The sequence below is a fragment of the Amblyomma americanum genome, chromosome 1, assembly GCF_052857255.1.
Source record: "Amblyomma americanum isolate KBUSLIRL-KWMA chromosome 1, ASM5285725v1, whole genome shotgun sequence".
Taxonomy (NCBI): domain Eukaryota; kingdom Metazoa; phylum Arthropoda; class Arachnida; order Ixodida; family Ixodidae; genus Amblyomma; species Amblyomma americanum.
Genome location: NC_135497.1, coordinates 527,556,721 through 527,576,317, shown reverse-complemented (window position 1 = coordinate 527,576,317; position 19,597 = coordinate 527,556,721).

The following is a 19,597-nucleotide window of genomic DNA, read 5'->3' as shown; positions in this document are numbered from 1 at the left end:
TAGAAAATGATGTATCGCGCAGGTGGGTACCGTGCTGTAGTTGAAATAGACTCGGTTGTCTAATTGGTTTCTTCTGAAAAAAGGAAGTCGCGCAAATCAGTTGTCATTGTTAGAAAATGATGCATCGCGCAGGCGGGTACCGTGCTGCAGTTGAAATAGACTCGGTTGTCTAATTTGTTTCTTCTGAAAAAAGGATGTCGCGCAAATCAGTTGTCATGTTAGAAAATGATGTCTCACGCAGGCGGGTACCGTGCTGTATTTGAAATACACTCGGTTGTCTAATTGGTTTCTTCTGAAAAAAGGAAGTCGCGCAAGTCAGTTTTCATGTTAGAAAATGATGTATCGCGCAGACGGATACCGTGCTGTAGTTGAAATAGACTCTGTTGTCTAATTGGTTTCTTCTGAAAAAAGGAAGTCGCGCTACTCAGTTGTCATGTTAGAAAATGATGTCTCGCGCAGGCGGGTACCGCGCTGTAATTGAAATAGACTCGGTTGTCTAATTGGTTTCTTCTGAAAAAAGGATGTCGCGCAAATCTGTTGTCGTGTTAGAAAATGTCTCGCGCAGGCGGGTACCGTGCTGTATTTGAAATACACTCGGTTGTCTAATTGGTTTCTTCTGAAAAAAGGAAGTCGCGGAAGTCAGTTGACATGTTAGAAAATGATGTTTCGCGCAGGCGGGTACCGTGCTGTAGTTAAAATAAACTCGGTTGTCTAATTCGTTTCTTCAGAAGAAAGGAAGTTGCGCAAATCAGTTGACATGTTAGAAAATGATGTCTCACGCAGGCGGGTACCGTGCTGTATTTGAAATACACTCGGTTGTCTAATTGGTTTCTTCTGAAAAAAGGAAGTCGCGCAAATCAGTTCACATGTTAGAAAATGATGTATCGCGCAGGTGGGTACCGTGCTGTAGTTGAAATAGACTCGGTTGTCTAATTGGTTTCTTCTGAAAAAAGGAAGTCGCGCAAATCAGTTCACATGTTAGAAAATGATGTATCGCGCAGGTGGGTACCGTGCTGTAGTTGAAATAGACTCGGTTGTCTAATTGGTTTCTTCTGAAAAAAGGAAGTCGCGCAAATCAGTTGTCATTGTTAGAAAATGATGTATCGCGCAGACGGATACCGTGCTGTAGTTGAAATAGACTCTGTTGTCTAATTGGTTTCTTCTGAAAAAAGGAAGTCGCGCTACTCAGTTGTCATGTTAGAAAATGATGTCTCGCGCAGGCGGGTACCGTGCTGTATTTGAAATACACTCGGTTGTCTAATTGGTTTCTTCTGAAAAAAGGAAGTCGCGCAAATCAGTTGACATGTTAGAAAATGATGTCTCGCGCAGGCGGGTACCGTGCTGTAGTTGAAATAGACTCGGTTGTCTAAATCGTTTCTCAGAAGAAAGGAAGTCGCGGAACTCAGTTGTCATGTTAGAAAATGATGTATCGCGCAGACGGATACCGTGCTGTAGTTGAAATAGACTCGGTTGTCTAATCGGTTTCTTCTGAAAATAGGAAGTCGCGCAAATCAGTTGTCATGTTAGAAAATGATATATCGCGCAGGCGGGTACCGTGCTGTAGTTGAAATAGACTCGGTTGTCGAATTGGTTTCTTCTGAAAAAAGGAAGTCGCGCAAATCAGTTGTCGTGTTAGAAAATGATGACTCGCGCAGGCGGGTACCGTGCTGTTATTGAAATAGACTCGGTTGTCTAATCGGTTTCTTCTGAAAAAAGGAAGTTGCGCAAATCAGTTGTCATGATAGAAATAGATGTCTCGCGCACGCGGGTACCGTGCTGTAGTTGAAATAGACTCGGTTGTCTAATTGGATTCTTCTGCAAAAAGGAAGTCGCGCAAATCAGTTGTCATGATAGAAAATGATGTCTCGCGCAGGCGGGTACCGTGCTGTATTTGAAATACACTCGGTTGTATAATTGGTTTATTCTGAAAAAAGCAAGTCGCGCAAATCAGTTGTTATGTTAGAAAATGATTTCTCGCGCAGGCGGGTACCGTGCTGTAGTTGAAATAGACTCGGATGTCTAATTGGTTTCTTCTGGAAAAAGGAAGTCGCGCAACTCAGTTGTCATGTTAGAAAATGATGTCTCGCGCAGGCGGGTACCATGCTGTAGTTGAAATAGACTCTGTTGTCTAATTGGTTTCTTCTGAAAAAAGGAAGTCGCGCTACTCAGTTGTCATGTTAGAAAATGATGTCTCGCGCAGGCGTGAACCGTGCTGTAGTTGAAATAGACTCGGTTGTCTAATTGGTTTCTTCTGAAAAAAGGAAGTCGCGCAAATCAGTTGTCGTGTTAGAAAATGATGACTAGCGCAGGCGGGTACCGTGCTGTTGTTGAAATAGACTCGGTTGTCTAATCGGATTCTTCTGAAAAAAGGAAGTCGCGCTACTCAGTTATGTTAGAAAATGATGTCTCGCGCAGGCGGGAACCGTGCTGTAGTTGAAATACACTCGGTTGTCTAATTGGTTTCTTCTGAAAAAAGGAAGTTGCGCAAATCAGTTGACATGTTAGAAAATGATGTCTCACGCAGGCGGGTACCGTGCTGTATTTGAAATACACTCGGTTGTCTAATTGGTTTCTTCTGAAAAAAGGAAGTCGCGCAAATCAGTTCACATGTTAGAAAATGATGTATCGCGCAGGTGGGTACCGTGCTGTAGTTGAAATAGACTCGTTTGTCTAATTGGTTTCTTCTGAAAAAAGGAAGTCGCGCAAATCAGTTCACATGTTAGAAAATGATGTATCGCGCAGGTGGGTACCGTGCTGTAGTTGAAATAGACTCGGTTGTCTAATTGGTTTCTTCTGAAAAAAGGAAGTCGCGCAAATCAGTTGTCATTGTTAGAAAATGATGCATCGCGCAGGCGGGTACCGTGCTGCAGTTGAAATAGACTCGGTTGTCTAATTTGTTTCTTCTGAAAAAAGGATGTCGCGCAAATCAGTTGTCATGTTAGAAAATGATGTCTCACGCAGGCGGGTACCGTGCTGTATTTGAAATACACTCGGTTGTCTAATTGGTTTCTTCTGAAAAAAGGAAGTCGCGCAAGTCAGTTTTCATGTTAGAAAATGATGTATCGCGCAGACGGATACCGTGCTGTAGTTGAAATAGACTCTGTTGTCTAATTGGTTTCTTCTGAAAAAAGGAAGTCGCGCTACTCAGTTGTCATGTTAGAAAATGATGTCTCGCGCAGGCGGGTACCGCGCTGTAATTGAAATAGACTCGGTTGTCTAATTGGTTTCTTCTGAAAAAAGGATGTCGCGCAAATCTGTTGTCGTGTTAGAAAATGTCTCGCGCAGGCGGGTACCGTGCTGTATTTGAAATACACTCGGTTGTCTAATTGGTTTCTTCTGAAAAAAGGAAGTCGCGGAAGTCAGTTGACATGTTAGAAAATGATGTTTCGCGCAGGCGGGTACCGTGCTGTAGTTAAAATAAACTCGGTTGTCTAATTCGTTTCTTCAGAAGAAAGGAAGTCGCGGAACACAGTTGTCATGTTAGAAAATGATGTATCGCGCAGGCGGGTACCGTGCTGTAGTTGAAATAGACTCGGTTGTCTAATTGGTTTATTCTGAAAAAAGCAAGTCGCGCAAATCAGTTGTTATGTTAGAAAATGATTTCTCGCGCAGGCGGGTACCGTGCTGTAGTTGAAATAGACTCGGATGTCTAATTGGTTTCTTCTGGAAAAAGGAAGTCGCGCAACTCAGTTGTCATGTTAGAAAATGATGTCTCGCGCAGGCGGGTACCATGCTGTAGTTGAAATAGACTCTGTTGTCTAATTGGTTTCTTCTGAAAAAAGGAAGTCGCGCTACTCAGTTGTCATGTTAGAAAATGATGTCTCGCGCAGGCGTGAACCGTGCTGTAGTTGAAATAGACTCGGTTGTCTAATTGGTTTCTTCTGAAAAAAGGAAGTCGCGCAAATCAGTTGTCGTGTTAGAAAATGATGACTAGCGCAGGCGGGTACCGTGCTGTTGTTGAAATAGACTCGGTTGTCTAATCGGATTCTTCTGAAAAAAGGAAGTCGCGCTACTCAGTTATGTTAGAAAATGATGTCTCGCGCAGGCGGGAACCGTGCTGTAGTTGAAATACACTCGGTTGTCTAATTGGTTTCTTCTGAAAAAAGGAAGTTGCGCAAATCAGTTGACATGTTAGAAAATGATGTCTCACGCAGGCGGGTACCGTGCTGTATTTGAAATACACTCGGTTGTCTAATTGGTTTCTTCTGAAAAAAGGAAGTCGCGCAAATCAGTTCACATGTTAGAAAATGATGTATCGCGCAGGTGGGTACCGTGCTGTAGTTGAAATAGACTCGTTTGTCTAATTGGTTTCTTCTGAAAAAAGGAAGTCGCGCAAATCAGTTCACATGTTAGAAAATGATGTATCGCGCAGGTGGGTACCGTGCTGTAGTTGAAATAGACTCGGTTGTCTAATTGGTTTCTTCTGAAAAAAGGAAGTCGCGCAAATCAGTTGTCATTGTTAGAAAATGATGCATCGCGCAGGCGGGTACCGTGCTGCAGTTGAAATAGACTCGGTTGTCTAATTTGTTTCTTCTGAAAAAAGGATGTCGCGCAAATCAGTTGTCATGTTAGAAAATGATGTCTCACGCAGGCGGGTACCGTGCTGTATTTGAAATACACTCGGTTGTCTAATTGGTTTCTTCTGAAAAAAGGAAGTCGCGCAAGTCAGTTTTCATGTTAGAAAATGATGTATCGCGCAGACGGATACCGTGCTGTAGTTGAAATAGACTCTGTTGTCTAATTGGTTTCTTCTGAAAAAAGGAAGTCGCGCTACTCAGTTGTCATGTTAGAAAATGATGTCTCGCGCAGGCGGGTACCGCGCTGTAATTGAAATAGACTCGGTTGTCTAATTGGTTTCTTCTGAAAAAAGGATGTCGCGCAAATCTGTTGTCGTGTTAGAAAATGTCTCGCGCAGGCGGGTACCGTGCTGTATTTGAAATACACTCGGTTGTCTAATTGGTTTCTTCTGAAAAAAGGAAGTCGCGGAAGTCAGTTGACATGTTAGAAAATGATGTTTCGCGCAGGCGGGTACCGTGCTGTAGTTAAAATAAACTCGGTTGTCTAATTCGTTTCTTCAGAAGAAAGGAAGTCGCGGAACACAGTTGTCATGTTAGAAAATGATGTATCGCGCAGGCGGGTACCGTGCTGTAGTTGAAATAGACTCGGTTGTCTAATTGGTTTCTTCCGGAAAAAGGAAGTCGCGCAAATCAGTTGTAATGTTAGAAAATGATGTATTGCGCAGGCGGGCACCGTGCAGTAGTTGAAATAGACTCGGTTGTCTAATTTGTTTCTTCTGAAAAAAGGAAGTCGCGCAAATCAGTTGTCATGATAGAAAATGATGTCTCACGCAGGCGGGTACCGTGCTGTATTTGAAATACACTCGGTTGTCTAATTGGTTTCTTCTGAAAAAAGGAAGTCGCGCAAATCAGTTGACATGTTAGAAAATGATGTATCGGGCAGGTGGGTACCGTGCTGTAGTTCAAATAGACTCGGTTGTCTAATTGGTTTCTTCTGAAAAAAGGAAGTCGCGCAATTCAGTTATCATATTAGAAAATGATGTATCCCGCAGGCGGGTACCGTACTGTAGTTGAAAAAGACTCGGTTGTCTAATTGGTTTCTTCTGAAAAAAGGAAGTCGCGCAAATCAGTTGTCGTGTCAGAAAATGATGACTCGCGCAGGCGGGTACCGTGCTGTTGTTGAAATAGACTCGGTTGTCTTATTGGTTTCTTCTGCAAAAAGGAAGTCGCGCAAATCAGCTGTCATGATAGAAAATGATGTCTCGCGCAGGCGGGTACCGTGCTGTAGTTGAAATAGACTCGGTTGTCTAATTGGTTTCTTCTGAAAAAAGGAAGTCGCGCAAATCAGTTGTCATGTTAGAAAATGATGCGTCGCGCAGGCGGGTACCGTGCTGTAGTTGAAATAGACTCGGTTGTCTAATTGGTTTCTTCTGAAAAAAGGATGTCGCGCTACTCAGTTGTCATGTTAGAAAATGATGTCTCGCGCAGGCGGGTAAGGTGCTGTAGTTGAAATAGACTCGGTTGTCTAATTGGTTTCTTCTGAAAAAAGGAAGTCGCGCAAATCAGTTGTCGTGTTAGAAAATGATGTCTCGCGCAGGCGGGTACCGTGCTGTATTTGAAATACACTCGGTTGTCTAATTGGTTTCTTCGAGAAAAAGGAAGTCGCGCAACTTAGTTGTCATGTTCGAAAATGATGTCTCGTGCAGGCGGGTACCGTGCTGTAGTTGAAATAGACTCGGTTGTCTAATTGGTTTCTTCTGAAAAAAGGAAGTCGCGCAAATCAGTTGTCATGTTAGAAAATGATGCGTCGCGCAGGCGGGTACCGTGCTGTAGTTGAAATAGACTCGGTTGTCTAATTGGTTTCTTCTGAAAAAAGGAAGTCGCGCAAATCAGTTGTCATGATAGAAAATGATGTCTCGCGCAGGCGGGTACCATGCTGTAGTTGAAATAAACTCGGTTGACTAATTGGTTTCTTCTGGAATAAGGAAGTCGCCAACTCAGTTGTCATGTTAGAAAATGATGTCTCGCGCAGGCGGGTACCATGCTGTAGTTGAAATAGACTCTGTTGTCTAATTGGTTTCTTCTGAAAAAAGGATGTCGCGCTACTCAGTTGTCATGTTAGAAAATGATGTCTCGCGCAGGCGGGTAAGGTGCTGTAGTTGAAATAGACTCGGTTGTCTAATTGGTTTCTTCTGAAAAAAGGAAGTCGCGCAAATCAGTTGTCGTCTTAGAAAATGATATATCGCGCAGGCGGGTACCGTGCTGTAGTTGAAATAGACTCGGTTGTCGAATTGGTTTCTTCTGAAAAAAGGAAGTCGCGCAAACCAGTTGTCGTGTTAGAAAATGATGACTCGCGCAGGCGGGTACCGTGCTGTTGTTGAAATAGACTCGGTTGTCTAATCGGTTTCTTCTGAAAAAAGGAAGTTGCGCAAATCAGTTGTCATGATAGAAATAGATGTCTCGCGCACGCGGGTACCGTGCTGTAGTTGAAATAGACTCGGTTGTCTAATTGGATTCTTCTGCAAAAAGGAAGTCGCGCAAATCAGTTGTCATGATAGAAAATGATGTCTCGCGCAGGCGGGTACCGTGCTGTATTTGAAATACACTCGGTTGTATAATTGGTTTATTCTGAAAAAAGCAAGTCGCGCAAATCAGTTGTTATGTTAGAAAATGATTTCTCGCGCAGGCGGGTACCGTGCTGTAGTTGAAATAGACTCGGATGTCTAATTGGTTTCTTCTGGAAAAAGGAAGTCGCGCAACTCAGTTGTCATGTTAGAAAATGATGTCTCGCGCAGGCGGGTACCATGCTGTAGTTGAAATAGACTCTGTTGTCTAATTGGTTTCTTCTGAAAAAAGGAAGTCGCGCTACTCAGTTGTCATGTTAGAAAATGATGTCTCGCGCAGGCGGGAACCGTGCTGTAGTTGAAATAGACTCGGTTGTCTAATTGGTTTCTTCTGAAAAAAGGAAGTCGCGCAAATCAGTTGTCGTGTTAGAAAATGATGACTAGCGCAGGCGGGTACCGTGCTGTTGTTGAAATAGACTCGGTTGTCTAATCGGTTTCTTCTGAAAAAAGGAAGTCGCGCTACTCAGTTGTCATGTTAGAAAATGATGTCTCGCGCAGGCGGGAACCGTGCTGTAGTTGAAATACACTCGGTTGTCTAATTGGTTTCTTCTGAAAAAAGGAAGTCGCTCAAGTCAGTTTTCATGTTAGAAAATGATGTATCGCGCAGACGGATACCGTGCTGTAGTTGAAATAGACTCGGTTGTCTAATCGGTTTCTTCTGAAAATAAGAAGTCGCGCAAATCAGTTGTCATGTTAGAAAATGATATATCGCGCAGGCGGGTACCGTGCTGTAGTTGAAATAGACTCGGTTGTCTAATTGGTTTATTCTGAAAAAAGGAAGTCGCGCAAATCAGTTGTTATGTTAGAAAATGATATCTCGCCCAGGCGGGTACCGTGCTGTAGTTGAAATAGACTCGGATGTCTAATTGGTTTCTTCTGGAAAAAGGAAGTCGCGCAACTCAGTTGTCATGTTAGAAAATGATGTCTCGCGCAGGCGGGTACCGTGCTGTAGTTGAAATAGACACGGTTGTCTAATTGGTTTCTTCTGGAAAAAGGAAGTCGCGCAACTCAGTTGTCATGTTAGAAAATGATGTCTCGCGCAGGCGGGTACCGTGCTGTAGTTGAAATAGACTCGGTTGTCTAATTGGTTTCTTCTGAAAAAAGGAAGTCGCGCAACTCAGTTGTCATGTTAGAAAATGATGTCTCGCGGAGGCGGGTACCGTGCTGTATTTGAAATACACTCGGTTGTCTAATTGGTTTCTTCTGAAAAAAGGAAGTCGCGCAAATCAGTTGACATGTTAGAAAATGATGTCTCGCGCAGGCGGGTACCGTGCTGTAGTTGAAATAGACTCGGTTGTCTAAATCGTTTCTTCAGAAGAAAGGAAGTCGCGGAACTCAGTTGTCATGTTAGAAAAGGATGTATCGCGCAGACGGATACCGTGCTGTAGTTGAAATAGACTCGGTTGTCTAATCGGTTTCTTCTGAAAATAGGAAGTCGCGCAAATCAGTTGTCATGTTAGAAAATGATATATCGCGCAGACGGGTACCGTGCTGTAGTTGAAATAGACTCGGTTGTCTAATTGGTTTCTTCTGAAAAAAGGAAGTCGCGCAAATCAGTTGTCGTGTTAGAAAATGATGACTCGCGCAGGCGGGTACCGTGCTGTTGTTGAAATAGACTCGGTTGTCTAATCGGTTTCTTCTGAAAAAAGGAAGTTGCGCAAATCAGTTGTCATGATAGAAATAGATGTCTCGCGCAGGCGGGTACCGTGCTGTAGTTGAAATAGACTCGGTTGTCTAATTGGATTCTTCTGCAAAAAGGAAGTCGCGCAAATCAGTTGTCATGATAGAAAATGATGTCTCGCGCAGGCGGGTACCGTGCTGTAGTTGAAATAGACTCGGTTGTCTAATTGGTTTCTTCTAGAAAAAGGAAGTCGCGCAACTCAGTTGTCATGTTCGAAAATGATGTCTCGTGCAGGCGGGTAAGGTGCTGTAGTTGAAATAGACTCGGTTGTCTAATTGGTTTCTTCTGAAAAAAGGAAGTCGCGCAAATCAGTTGTCATGTTAGAAAATGATGCGTCGCGCAGGCGGGTACCGTGCTGTAGTTGAAATAGACTCGGTTGTCTAATTGGTTTCTTCTGAAAAAAGGAAGTCGCGCAAATCAGTTGTCATGATAGAAAATGATGTCTCGCGCAGGCGGGTACCGTGCTGTAGTTGAAATAAACTCGGTTGTCTAATTGGTTTCTTCTGGAATAAGGAAGTCGCGCAACTCAGTTGTCATGTTAGAAAATGATGTCTCGGGCAGGCGGGTACCATGCTGTAGTTGAAATAGACTCTGTTGTCTAATTGGTTTCTTCTGAAAAAAGGATGTCGCGCTACTCAGTTGTCATGTTAAAAAATGATGTCTCGCGCTGGCTGGTAAGGTGCTGTAGTTGAAATAGACTCGGTTGTCTAATTGGTTTCTTCTGAAAAAAGGAAGTCGCGCAAATCAGTTGTCGTGTTAGAAAATGATGTCTCGCGCAGGCGGGTACCGTGCTGTATTTGAAATACACTCGGTTGTCTAATTGGTTTCTTCTGAAAAAAGGAAGTCGCGCAAATCAGTTGACATGTTAGAAAATGATGTCTCGCGCAGGCGGGTACCGTGCTGTAGTTGAAATAGACTCGGTTGTCTAAATCGTTTCTCAGAAGAAAGGAAGTCGCGGAACTCAGTTGTCATGTTAGAAAATGATGTATCGCGCAGACGGATACCGTGCTGTAGTTGAAATAGACTCGGTTGTCTAATCGGTTTCTTCTGAAAATAGAAAGTCGCGCAAATCAGTTGTCATGTTAGAAAATGATATATCGCGCAGGCGGGTACCGTGCTGTAGTTGAAATAGACTCGGTTGTCGAATTGGTTTCTTCTGAAAAAAGGAAGTCGCGCAAATCAGTTGTCGTGTTAGAAAATGATGACTCGCGCAGGCGGGTACCGTGCTGTTGTTGAAATAGACTCGGTTGTCTAATCGGTTTCTTCTGAAAAAAGGAAGTTGCGCAAATCAGTTGTCATGATAGAAATAGATGTCTCGCGCACGCGGGTACCGTGCTGTAGTTGAAATAGACTCGGTTGTCTAATTGGATTCTTCTGCAAAAAAGGAAGTCGCGCAAATCAGTTGTCATGATAGAAAATGATGTCTCGCGCAGGCGGGTACCGTGCTGTATTTGAAATACACTCGGTTGTATAATTGGTTTATTCTGAAAAAAGCAAGTCGCGCAAATCAGTTGTTATGTTAGAAAATGATTTCTCGCGCAGGCGGGTACCGTGCTGTAGTTGAAATAGACTCGGATGTCTAATTGGTTTCTTCTGGAAAAAGGAAGTCGCGCAACTCAGTTGTCATGTTAGAAAATGATGTCTCGCGCAGGCGGGTACCATGCTGTAGTTGAAATAGACTCTGTTGTCTAATTGGTTTCTTCTGAAAAAAGGAAGTCGCGCTACTCAGTTGTCATGTTAGAAAATGATGTCTCGCGCAGGCGGGAACCGTGCTGTAGTTGAAATAGACTCGGTTGTCTAATTGGTTTCTTCTGAAAAAAGGAAGTCGCGCAAATCAGTTGTCGTGTTAGAAAATGATGACTAGCGCAGGCGGGTACCGTGCTGTTGTTGAAATAGACTCGGTTGTCTAATCGGTTTCTTCTGAAAAAAGGAAGTCGCGCTACTCAGTTGTCATGTTAGAAAATGATGTCTCGCGCAGGCGGGAACCGTGCTGTAGTTGAAATACACTCGGTTGTCTAATTGGTTTCTTCTGAAAAAAGGAAGTCGCTCAAGTCAGTTTTCATGTTAGAAAATGATGTATCGCGCAGACGGATACCGTGCTGTAGTTGAAATAGACTCGGTTGTCTAATCGGTTTCTTCTGAAAATAAGAAGTCGCGCAAATCAGTTGTCATGTTAGAAAATGATATATCGCGCAGGCGGGTACCGTGCTGTAGTTGAAATAGACTCGGTTGTCTAATTGGTTTATTCTGAAAAAAGGAAGTCGCGCAAATCAGTTGTTATGTTAGAAAATGATATCTCGCCCAGGCGGGTACCGTGCTGTAGTTGAAATAGACTCGGATGTCTAATTGGTTTCTTCTGGAAAAAGGAAGTCGCGCAACTCAGTTGTCATGTTAGAAAATGATGTCTCGCGCAGGCGGGTACCGTGCTGTAGTTGAAATAGACACGGTTGTCTAATTGGTTTCTTCTGGAAAAAGGAAGTCGCGCAACTCAGTTGTCATGTTAGAAATGATGTCTCGCGCAGGCGGGTACCGTGCTGTAGTTGAAATAGACTCGGTTGTCTAATTGGTTTCTTCTGAAAAAAGGAAGTCGCGCAACTCAGTTGTCATGTTAGAAAATGATGTCTCGCGGAGGCGGGTACCGTGCTGTATTTGAAATACACTCGGTTGTCTAATTGGTTTCTTCTGAAAAAAGGAAGTCGCGCAAATCAGTTGACATGTTAGAAAATGATGTCTCGCGCAGGCGGGTACCGTGCTGTAGTTGAAATAGACTCGGTTGTCTAAATCGTTTCTTCAGAAGAAAGCAAGTCGCGGAACTCAGTTGTCATGTTAGAAAAGGATGTATCGCGCAGACGGATACCGTGCTGTAGTTGAAATAGACTCGGTTGTCTAATCGGTTTCTTCTGAAAATAGGAAGTCGCGCAAATCAGTTGTCATGTTAGAAAATGATATATCGCGCAGACGGGTACCGTGCTGTAGTTGAAATAGACTCGGTTGTCTAATTGGTTTCTTCTGAAAAAAGGAAGTCGCGCAAATCAGTTGTCGTGTTAGAAAATGATGACTCGCGCAGGCGGGTACCGTGCTGTTGTTGAAATAGACTCGGTTGTCTAATCGGTTTCTTCTGAAAAAAGGAAGTTGCGCAAATCAGTTGTCATGATAGAAATAGATGTCTCGCGCAGGCGGGTACCGTGCTGTAGTTGAAATAGACTCGGTTGTCTAATTGGATTCTTCTGCAAAAAGGAAGTCGCGCAAATCAGTTGTCATGATAGAAAATGATGTCTCGCGCAGGCGGGTACCGTGCTGTAGTTGAAATAGACTCGGTTGTCTAATTGGTTTCTTCTAGAAAAAGGAAGTCGCGCAACTCAGTTGTCATGTTCGAAAATGATGTCTCGTGCAGGCGGGTAAGGTGCTGTAGTTGAAATAGACTCGGTTGTCTAATTGGTTTCTTCTGAAAAAAGGAAGTCGCGCAAATCAGTTGTCATGTCAGAAAATGATGCGTCGCGCAGGCGGGTACCGTGCTGTAGTTGAAATAGACTCGGTTGTCTAATTGGTTTCTTCTGAAAAAAGGAAGTCGCGCAAATCAGTTGTCATGATAGAAAATGATGTCTCGCGCAGGCGGGTACCGTGCTGTAGTTGAAATAAACTCGGTTGTCTAATTGGTTTCTTCTGGAATAAGGAAGTCGCGCAACTCAGTTGTCATGTTAGAAAATGATGTCTCGGGCAGGCGGGTACCATGCTGTAGTTGAAATAGACTCTGTTGTCTAATTGGTTTCTTCTGAAAAAAGGATGTCGCGCTACTCAGTTGTCATGTTAAAAAATGATGTCTCGCGCTGGCTGGTAAGGTGCTGTAGTTGAAATAGACTCGGTTGTCTAATTGGTTTCTTCTGAAAAAAGGAAGTCGCGCAAATCAGTTGTCGTGTTAGAAAATGATGTCTCGCGCAGGCGGGTACCGTGCTGTATTTGAAATACACTCGGTTGTCTAATTGGTTTCTTCTGAAAAAAGGAAGTCGCGCAAATCAGTTGACATGTTAGAAAATGATGTCTCGCGCAGGCGGGTACCGTGCTGTAGTTGAAATAGACTCGGTTGTCTAAATCGTTTCTCAGAAGAAAGGAAGTCGCGGAACTCAGTTGTCATGTTAGAAAATGATGTATCGCGCAGACGGATACCGTGCTGTAGTTGAAATAGACTCGGTTGTCTAATCGGTTTCTTCTGAAAATAGGAAGTCGCGCAAATCAGTTGTCATGTTAGAAAATGATATATCGCGCAGGCGGGTACCGTGCTGTAGTTGAAATAGACTCGGTTGTCGAATTGGTTTCTTCTGAAAAAAGGATGTCGCGCTACTCAGTTGTCATGTTAAAAAATGATGTCTCGCGCTGGCTGGTAAGGTGCTGTAGTTGAAATAGACTCGGTTGTCTAATTGGTTTCTTCTGAAAAAAGGAAGTCGCGCAAATCAGCTGTCGTGTTAGAAAATGATGTCTCGCGCAGGCGGGTACCGTGCTGTATTTGAAATACACTCGGTTGTCTAATTGGTTTCTTCTGAAAAAAGGAAGTCGCGCAAATCAGTTGTCGTGTTAGAAAATGATGACTCGCGCAGGCGGGTACCGTGCTGTTATTGAAATAGACTCGGTTGTCTAATCGGTTTCTTCTGAAAAAAGGAAGTTGCGCAAATCAGTTGTCATGATAGAAATAGATGTCTCGCGCACGCGGGTACCGTGCTGTAGTTGAAATAGACTCGGTTGTCTAATTGGATTCTTCTGCAAAAAGGAAGTCGCGCAAATCAGTTGTCATGATAGAAAATGATGTCTCGCGCAGGCGGGTACCGTGCTGTATTTGAAATACACTCGGTTGTATAATTGGTTTATTCTGAAAAAAGCAAGTCGCGCAAATCAGTTGTTATGTTAGAAAATGATTTCTCGCGCAGGCGGGTACCGTGCTGTAGTTGAAATAGACTCGGATGTCTAATTGGTTTCATCTGGAAAAAGGAAGTCGCGCAACTCAGTTGTCATGTTAGAAAATGATGTCTCGCGCAGGCGGGTACCATGCTGTAGTTGAAATAGACTCTGTTGTCTAATTGGTTTCTTCTGAAAAAAGGAAGTCGCGCTACTCAGTTGTCATGTTAGAAAATGATGTCTCGCGCAGGCGGGAACCGTGCTGTAGTTGAAATAGACTCGGTTGTCTAATTGGTTTCTTCTGAAAAAAGGAAGTCGCGCAAATCAGTTGTCGTGTTAGAAAATGATGACTAGCGCAGGCGGGTACCGTGCTGTTGTTGAAATAGACTCGGTTGTCTAATCGGTTTCTTCTGAAAAAAGGAAGTCGCGCTACTCAGTTGTCATGTTAGAAAATGATGTCTCGCGCAGGCGGGAACCGTGCTGTAGTTGAAATACACTCGGTTGTCTAATTGGTTTCTTCTGAAAAAAGGAAGTTGCGCAAATCAGTTGACATGTTAGAAAATGATGTCTCACGCAGGCGGGTACCGTGCTGTATTTGAAATACACTCGGTTGTCTAATTGGTTTCTTCTGAAAAAAGGAAGGCGCGCAAATCATTTCACATGTTAGAAAATGATGTATCGCGCAGGTGGGTACCGTGCTGTAGTTGAAATAGACTCGGTTGTCTAATTGGTTTCTTCTGAAAAAAGGAAGTCGCGCAAATCAGTTCACATGTTAGAAAATGATGTATCGCGCAGGTGGGTACCGTGCTGTAGTTGAAATAGACTCGGTTGTCTAATTGGTTTCTTCTGAAAAAAGGAAGTCGCGCAAATCAGTTGTCATTGTTAGAAAATGATGCATCGCGCAGGCGGGTACCGTGCTGCAGTTGAAATAGACTCGGTTGTCTAATTTGTTTCTTCTGAAAAAAGGATGTCGCGCAAATCAGTTGTCATGTTAGAAAATGATGTCTCACGCAGGCGGGTACCGTGCTGTATTTGAAATACACTCGGTTGTCTAATTGGTTTCTTCTGAAAAAAGGAAGTCGCGCAAGTCAGTTTTCATGTTAGAAAATGATGTATCGCGCAGACGGATACCGTGCTGTAGTTGAAATAGACTCTGTTGTCTAATTGGTTTCTTCTGAAAAAAGGAAGTCGCGCTACTCAGTTGTCATGTTAGAAAATGATGTCTCGCGCAGGCGGGTACCGCGCTGTAATTGAAATAGACTCGGTTGTCTAATTGGTTTCATCTGAAAAAAAGATGTCGCGCAAATCTGTTGTCGTGTTAGAAAATGTCTCGCGCAGGCGGGTACCGTGCTGTATTTGAAATACACTCGGTTGTCTAATTGGTTTCTTCTGAAAAAAGGAAGTCGCGGAAGTCAGTTGACATGTTAGAAAATGATGTTTCGCGCAGGCGGGTACCGTGCTGTAGTTAAAATAAACTCGGTTGTCTAATTCGTTTCTTCAGAAGAAAGGAAGTTGCGCAAATCAGTTGACATGTTAGAAAATGATGTCTCACGCAGGCGGGTACCGTGCTGTATTTGAAATACACTCGGTTGTCTAATTGGTTTCTTCTGAAAAAAGGAAGTCGCGCAAATCAGTTCACATGTTAGAAAATGATGTATCGCGCAGGTGGGTACCGTGCTGTAGTTGAAATAGACTCGGTTGTCTAATTGGTTTCTTCTGAAAAAAGGAAGTCGCGCAAATCAGTTCACATGTTAGAAAATGATGTATCGCGCAGGTGGGTACCGTGCTGTAGTTGAAATAGACTCGGTTGTCTAATTGGTTTCTTCTGAAAAAAGGAAGTCGCGCAAATCAGTTGTCATTGTTAGAAAATGATGTATCGCGCAGACGGATACCGTGCTGTAGTTGAAATAGACTCTGTTGTCTAATTGGTTTCTTCTGAAAAAAGGAAGTCGCGCTACTCAGTTGTCATGTTAGAAAATGATGTCTCGCGCAGGCGGGTACCGTGCTGTATTTGAAATACACTCGGTTGTCTAATTGGTTTCTTCTGAAAAAAGGAAGTCGCGCAAATCAGTTGACATGTTAGAAAATGATGTCTCGCGCAGGCGGGTACCGTGCTGTAGTTGAAATAGACTCGGTTGTCTAAATCGTTTCTCAGAAGAAAGGAAGTCGCGGAACTCAGTTGTCATGTTAGAAAATGATGTATCGCGCAGACGGATACCGTGCTGTAGTTGAAATAGACTCGGTTGTCTAATCGGTTTCTTCTGAAAATAGGAAGTCGCGCAAATCAGTTGTCATGTTAGAAAATGATATATCGCGCAGGCGGGTACCGTGCTGTAGTTGAAATAGACTCGGTTGTCGAATTGGTTTCTTCTGAAAAAAGGAAGTCGCGCAAATCAGTTGTCGTGTTAGAAAATGATGACTCGCGCAGGCGGGTACCGTGCTGTTATTGAAATAGACTCGGTTGTCTAATCGGTTTCTTCTGAAAAAAGGAAGTTGCGCAAATCAGTTGTCATGATAGAAATAGATGTCTCGCGCACGCGGGTACCGTGCTGTAGTTGAAATAGACTCGGTTGTCTAATTGGATTCTTCTGCAAAAAGGAAGTCGCGCAAATCAGTTGTCATGATAGAAAATGATGTCTCGCGCAGGCGGGTACCGTGCTGTATTTGAAATACACTCGGTTGTATAATTGGTTTATTCTGAAAAAAGCAAGTCGCGCAAATCAGTTGTTATGTTAGAAAATGATTTCTCGCGCAGGCGGGTACCGTGCTGTAGTTGAAATAGACTCGGATGTCTAATTGGTTTCTTCTGGAAAAAGGAAGTCGCGCAACTCAGTTGTCATGTTAGAAAATGATGTCTCGCGCAGGCGGGTACCATGCTGTAGTTGAAATAGACTCTGTTGTCTAATTGGTTTCTTCTGAAAAAAGGAAGTCGCGCTACTCAGTTGTCATGTTAGAAAATGATGTCTCGCGCAGGCGTGAACCGTGCTGTAGTTGAAATAGACTCGGTTGTCTAATTGGTTTCTTCTGAAAAAAGGAAGTCGCGCAAATCAGTTGTCGTGTTAGAAAATGATGACTAGCGCAGGCGGGTACCGTGCTGTTGTTGAAATAGACTCGGTTGTCTAATCGGATTCTTCTGAAAAAAGGAAGTCGCGCTACTCAGTTATGTTAGAAAATGATGTCTCGCGCAGGCGGGAACCGTGCTGTAGTTGAAATACACTCGGTTGTCTAATTGGTTTCTTCTGAAAAAAGGAAGTTGCGCAAATCAGTTGACATGTTAGAAAATGATGTCTCACGCAGGCGGGTACCGTGCTGTATTTGAAATACACTCGGTTGTCTAATTGGTTTCTTCTGAAAAAAGGAAGTCGCGCAAATCAGTTCACATGTTAGAAAATGATGTATCGCGCAGGTGGGTACCGTGCTGTAGTTGAAATAGACTCGTTTGTCTAATTGGTTTCTTCTGAAAAAAGGAAGTCGCGCAAATCAGTTCACATGTTAGAAAATGATGTATCGCGCAGGTGGGTACCGTGCTGTAGTTGAAATAGACTCGGTTGTCTAATTGGTTTCTTCTGAAAAAAGGAAGTCGCGCAAATCAGTTGTCATTGTTAGAAAATGATGCATCGCGCAGGCGGGTACCGTGCTGCAGTTGAAATAGACTCGGTTGTCTAATTTGTTTCTTCTGAAAAAAGGATGTCGCGCAAATCAGTTGTCATGTTAGAAAATGATGTCTCACGCAGGCGGGTACCGTGCTGTATTTGAAATACACTCGGTTGTCTAATTGGTTTCTTCTGAAAAAAGGAAGTCGCGCAAGTCAGTTTTCATGTTAGAAAATGATGTATCGCGCAGACGGATACCGTGCTGTAGTTGAAATAGACTCTGTTGTCTAATTGGTTTCTTCTGAAAAAAGGAAGTCGCGCTACTCAGTTGTCATGTTAGAAAATGATGTCTCGCGCAGGCGGGTACCGCGCTGTAATTGAAATAGACTCGGTTGTCTAATTGGTTTCTTCTGAAAAAAGGATGTCGCGCAAATCTGTTGTCGTGTTAGAAAATGTCTCGCGCAGGCGGGTACCGTGCTGTATTTGAAATACACTCGGTTGTCTAATTGGTTTCTTCTGAAAAAAGGAAGTCGCGGAAGTCAGTTGACATGTTAGAAAATGATGTTTCGCGCAGGCGGGTACCGTGCTGTAGTTAAAATAAACTCGGTTGTCTAATTCGTTTCTTCAGAAGAAAGGAAGTCGCGGAACACAGTTGTCATGTTAGAAAATGATGTATCGCGCAGGCGGGTACCGTGCTGTAGTTGAAATAGACTCGGTTGTCTAATTGGTTTCTTCCGGAAAAAGGAAGTCGCGCAAATCAGTTGTAATGTTAGAAAATGATGTATTGCGCAGGCGGGCACCGTGCAGTAGTTGAAATAGACTCGGTTGTCTAATTTGTTTCTTCTGAAAAAAGGAAGTCGCGCAAATCAGTTGTCATGATAGAAAATGATGTCTCACGCAGGCGGGTACCGTGCTGTATTTGAAATACACTCGGTTGTCTAATTGGTTTCTTCTGAAAAAAGGAAGTCGCGCAAATCAGTTGACATGTTAGAAAATGATGTATCGGGCAGGTGGGTACCGTGCTGTAGTTCAAATAGACTCGGTTGTCTAATTGGTTTCTTCTGAAAAAAGGAAGTCGCGCAATTCAGTTATCATATTAGAAAATGATGTATCCCGCAGGCGGGTACCGTACTGTAGTTGAAAAAGACTCGGTTGTCTAATTGGTTTCTTCTGAAAAAAGGAAGTCGCGCAAATCAGTTGTCGTGTCAGAAAATGATGACTCGCGCAGGCGGGTACCGTGCTGTTGTTGAAATAGACTCGGTTGTCTTATTGGTTTCTTCTGCAAAAAGGAAGTCGCGCAAATCAGCTGTCATGATAGAAAATGATGTCTCGCGCAGGCGGGTACCGTGCTGTAGTTGAAATAGACTCGGTTGTCTAATTGGTTTCTTCTGAAAAAAGGAAGTCGCGCAAATCAGTTGTCATGTTAGAAAATGATGCGTCGCGCAGGCGGGTACCGTGCTGTAGTTGAAATAGACTCGGTTGTCTAATTGGTTTCTTCTGAAAAAAGGATGTCGCGCTACTCAGTTGTCATGTTAGAAAATGATGTCTCGCGCAGGCGGGTAAGGTGCTGTAGTTGAAATAGACTCGGTTGTCTAATTGGTTTCTTCTGAAAAAAGGGGAAAGTCGCGCAAATCAGTTGTCGTGTTAGAAAAATGATGTCTCGCGCAGGCGGGGTACCGTGCTGTATTTGAAATACACTCGGTTGTCTAATTGGTTTTCTTCGAGGGGAAAAAGGAAAGTCGCCGCAACTTAGTTGTCAATGTTCGAAAAATGATGTCTCGTGCAGGCGGGGTACCGTGCTGTAGTTGAAAATAGACTCGGTTGTCTAATTGGTTTCTTCTGGCAAATCAGTTGTCATGTTAGAAAATGATGCGTCGCGCAGGCGGGTACCGTGCTGTAGTTGAAATAGACTCGGTTGTCTAATTGGTTTCTTCTGAAAAAAGGAAGTCGCGCAAATCAGTTGTCATGATAGAAAATGATGTCTCGCGCAGGCGGGTACCGTGCTGTAGTTGAAATAAACTCGGTTGTCTAATTGGTTTCTTCTGGAATAAGGAAGTCGCCAACTCAGTTGTCATGTTAGAAAATGATGTCTCGCGCAGGCGGGGTACCATGCTGTAGTTGAAATAGACTCTGTTGTCTAATTGGTTTCTTCTGAAAAAAGGATGTCGCGCTACTCAGTTGTCATGTTAGAAAATGATGTCTCGCGCAGGCGGGTAAGGTGCTGTAGTTGAAATAGACTCGGTTGTCTAATTGGTTTCTTCTGAAAAAAGGAAGTCGCGCAAATCAGTTGTCGTC